Below are 4,514 nucleotides of genomic sequence, written 5' to 3'. Positions count from 1 at the left end.
CCACTATTAGTAACAGCAGTGGGCCATTCAGCCCCTCGGGCCTGTACCACCATCCCATTCGATCATGGCTGCTCTGTACCTCAACTCCATTAACCCACCTTTGGTCCATATCCCTTTGTAACGTTATCTAAATCTAGCAATCTCATACTTGCACAGCACTCTGGAGTTTGGAATAAAGGACCAAGGTCACTGCAGTTCAAATACAACACATTGCTTTGTGGAGTCATTCCTAAGTACACTGTAGACATAACAACTGATGATGAGAATAAGGACTTTCACACGATCATGGCTACCTTTGATACACTAAAAGACTTTGCAGAGGGCGATGATTGGAATGCCTTCATGGAAAGGCTCGAGCAATATTTCATGGCAAGTGACCTGGCAGGGGAGACGGACACATTGGCGGAGAAGCGCAAGGCCATACTGCTGACCAGTTGTGTGCCCGAGGTCTACCGCCCCGTCAGGGACTTGCTGGCACCCACGAAGGCCAAGGATAAGAAATACGATGAGCTGACTGGACTAATTCACGACCAACTTAAATCAAAGGAGAGCAGCCTCACGACCAGGCACAGATTCTACACGCACCGCAGAGCTGAGGGCCAGGAAATTTCAAAATATGCTGCCGACCACAGGAGACTTGCGGCACCGTGTGATTTTGGCCCGCACCTCAACGAAGCATTGCGAGACATCTTTGTTATAGGAATTGTCCACGAGGGCCTCCTTCACAAGCTGCCGACACCAGTCAACCTGCAGAAACCCATCGACATCAGTTAGGCGTTCATGACCTCGACCTGCAACACCAAGCAAATCATTCAGCCTGTGGACTCAAACCCGGCAAGTACTGTACACAGAATGCTGCCTTTCACAAGCAAGACTGTAGAACGTGGCTCTGCCCAGGGCAGAGAGCACAGACCTCAGGGTTCCAGAACACAGAGTCCGCTGAGGGGTGCTAATCGAGTAGCACCATGCTGGCTTTGTGGAGGAAACCATAGAGCCCACCAGTGTCAGTTTGCTGAGTACGTATGCAAAGCCTGTAGCACGAAGGGCCACCTCCAGCGTATGTGTGAAAGAAATACGACTCACCGTCTTTGAATCCAGTGGGGAGTATGATGATTTGGCCAGAGGGGCAGCTCAGCCCCAAGAAGAAGTGTATGGAGTGTATACCTGCACCACCGATTGTCCTCCAGTGAAGATGGAAGTTGAGATAAACGGCGTTCCAGTCTTCATGGAAGTGGACATGGGAGCGAGCCAGTCAGTGATGAGCCAGGATGCCTTCGAGAGGCTGTGGAATGAAAAACGACCCGAGCTGGTTCCAGTGCAGGAAAAGTTGCGCACCTACACCACGGAGCTGATCCCAGTCCTTGGTATTGCGGATGTAAGTGTAATCCATAATGGCGTGGTGCACAAGTTACCTCTGTGGATTGTTGCAGGTGATGGCCCAACGCTATTCGGAAGAAGGTGGATGGGGAAGATCCAGTGGAAATGGAAAGACCTCTTCACTCCAGCAATTGATGTCCCCCGTGCTCAGAGGCAGAGCAAAACCTCACCTTCGCTTGGGCCAGGCACCACAGAACAGACCAGCACAGCACCTGAGGCACAGACCGTCCATCACGACTGCGTGGCAATGATCCGACCAGAACGATCTAAAAATACCTTCCCAGCTCCAGTGGCAGGACTCCTGGGGAGGAAGATCGAATTCACAGGTACCCTTCCAGCACTTGTGGCAGAATCGCAGGAGAGAAGGATCAAGGCAGTCGACCTCGAGGACTGAGGCAAGATGGCGTTCCTGCTGCAGCGAGGAGCAGCGTGGCTGGAAAAAAAGATGGCCACAGCAGCATCACGAGGTGCAACGCTGAGGGACCAACACGTGGGGTCCAACAAAGGATCTGATTGGGGTAAAGCCAGCAGGGTTCTCTTAAAGGAGACCTGCAACCAACTAAACTTAAAGAGACATTGTATGCATGGCAATCAATGTAACGAACCGATTAAGATTGTGAACAGAATGTTGTTGCGAGACGTTGGCACTGTAAAGAACAGAATGCTGTTGCGAGATGTCGGGAATAGACTGTCCACTGGAGCAGCAAGCGAGCGAATTCGAGAGGGTAAAGGCACGGAGCCTGATACCCTGCTCCAGGTCTATCCCACGCTGCAGGCACCCGATGGCACCATTCGCCACGGCCCTGGAAACGGAATCACCGCCAATACGCACAGTCGGCCGCCGTTGCCCACCACCCGGGTGGAGACGGTGCAGCCCCCAGACCCAGGCGCTACCTCGGCCATGTCCGGGAGCGAAAGGTCAGAACCAACGAGTTCCCCAAACGGTACCAACACCGTGATAGAGCAGGCAGAAAACTCTGCAGCCCTCAAAGCAGGACAGGGAGGCCACACACATCTGTGGCTCTGCCCACGACTAGGCAATGGCAAAGGCCCTGCGTCCTGGCTCGGTGAGTGAACCAGCGGGGAGTGCAGCGCCACCATCAGACGACTAGGACCCCATTCAGTTGCTCTGGAACTAGCGTTCACGCATACCTGTACTGCTACCTCACTACTGACCATAACTAAACCATGAATGCAATCTACCCAATCCTGGTGCACGACCGTAAAACGTAACGAATGTAAGTCACAGAACTTAGGTGCCACGATACAAACTGACATTTTTTTTTTTCTTCCTTCCTTTGTACTTGCACTGTGTCTGATCCTGTATGTTAATGTAACGGGCCAGCTGCGTGATCTTGCTGGAGGTGGGGGGGGGGGGGCAGGAAATGGATGTATGTAGTCATGGACACACACATAGATCACACCCAGAACCCACTGCAACCTCCACCGCATCAACGAACCATCCAATCTGATAACCACTACCCAACGTTGTGGCAAAGAGGACAGAAGGGTTAACAAGGAGAGGGCCAAGCCAAAGCACAGCCAAGGTGAAAGGGTTATTGCCACTTAAGTCTGGGGAGAGCTAAGCCAGAGCACATAGTGCAAAGGTAATTGGCACAAAAGACTTGGGGGAGAATGATGTTGTATATGCTGACTATGGATGTACTCTCTGTGTACTCACTGTGAGATTGTATAAGATGGAGACTTATTTACCTGATGTACCATCAATAAGGTTCACACCTTATACATACATGCTGGCACCACTAGAGGGTGCAACTGGTGGAGACCAGAGGTTTTCTGCCCTGTGGCAGGGTCCTGTATAAAAGGCTGCACAGCATGCTTGCGGAGCGATCGGGAGTTTGGAATAAAGGACCAAGGTCACTACCAGTTCAAGTACAACACATTGCCTTGTGGAGTGATTCATAAGTACACTATAGACATAACACATTCGATCATGGCTGATCTGTACCTCAACTCCATTAAACCACCTTTGCTCCATATCCCTTTGTAACTTTACCTAAATCTGTCGATCTCAGTCTTCAAAGCTCCAACTGGCCCAACATTCACAGCCGTTTGGCAGGTGGAGGGGTGTGAATTACAGATTTCCACAAACCATTGTGTTTGATAAATCACTTCCTGATGTCACTCCTGAATAGCCTGGGTCAAATTTTACGATTATGCCCAATGTTATGGAATATTACACCAATACAAATTACTTCACTTCAGTTCGGCAAGTGGATTCTTCAATTTTTTCAAAAAAATTAACCTAAAGATCCATTAATCATCCACCTGAAAGGTGGAATTGAACCACTCTGTCGCTAGATAGCTACAAGTTTGAAGCCTGCATCCCAGACCACTGAGACTCATCCAGATGATAAACTAACACTGGGCCAGGCTTATATAAAACACAGAAAGATGTAACACATTTATTCAGGGTGAGTAGATTATCGGTGTCGCTCAACTACTTCCCAGTTTTAGATTCAGATTTACATCACACCGTATCCATATATTCACAACATGGCAAAAATAACACCAGTATTTTTAATTAAAGCCTGACAAGATTGACTATGCAGATTAGTTTGCATGTTATTAACGATCTTTGACTTTCATTGATTGCTTTAGGACGCAGCCCTTGGAGAGCCCAGCATCTTCCGGGATACAGAAATCCTCACTCAGATTGAGCTTCCTGCAATCTGCTGATAATTGCACCCTGAGGTTAGGACCGAAACTGTCGCATGATCCCATGCTGCCAAACCGACGAATCTATCGACCGATTGGGCCAAATGACCTGTTTCTGTGCTGTAAAATGATGTGTCATTCTATGTCTACTAGGTTGGATCATAGGTTACCCCTGAACCTTTGGTTGGACCATGAGGCCATGTTGTGTGCCAAATGTAAATGCCTGTAACAGGTTGCGATGGTGACCTTCGTATCTTGCCATTGTCTGATGTGTGGGTGAGATACTGACTGTGTGGCAGTTTGATATCTCACCTACTGCTCACGGGTGAACACCATTGAATGCTGTCCTTGAAACATGAACCTTGGATGAACTTTCCACTGGGTGTGCATCGAGGAATGTTGGAGGATGAGTAGAGATGGAGCTTGCAAGGACAGAAGGGCCGAGGGTTGGTTATTTG

At 49.3% G+C, this 4,514-nt stretch overlaps 1 non-coding gene across 1 annotated transcript; it reads right to left on the bottom strand.

Moving 5' to 3' along the window:
- Positions 1 to 3,663: 3,663 nt before the first annotated feature.
- trnastop-uca (transfer RNA opal suppressor (anticodon UCA)) lies at positions 3,664 to 3,750 on the bottom strand. The gene has a single exon. It is a non-coding gene; the product is annotated as a tRNA-Sec (tRNA).
- Positions 3,751 to 4,514: the final 764 nt, after the last annotated feature.

Source organism: Pristiophorus japonicus, chromosome 19 (genome assembly GCF_044704955.1).
Source record: "Pristiophorus japonicus isolate sPriJap1 chromosome 19, sPriJap1.hap1, whole genome shotgun sequence".
In the NCBI taxonomy this organism is placed as follows: Eukaryota; Metazoa; Chordata; class Chondrichthyes; family Pristiophoridae; genus Pristiophorus; species Pristiophorus japonicus.
This window is presented reverse-complemented; position numbering and strand designations above follow the sequence as displayed.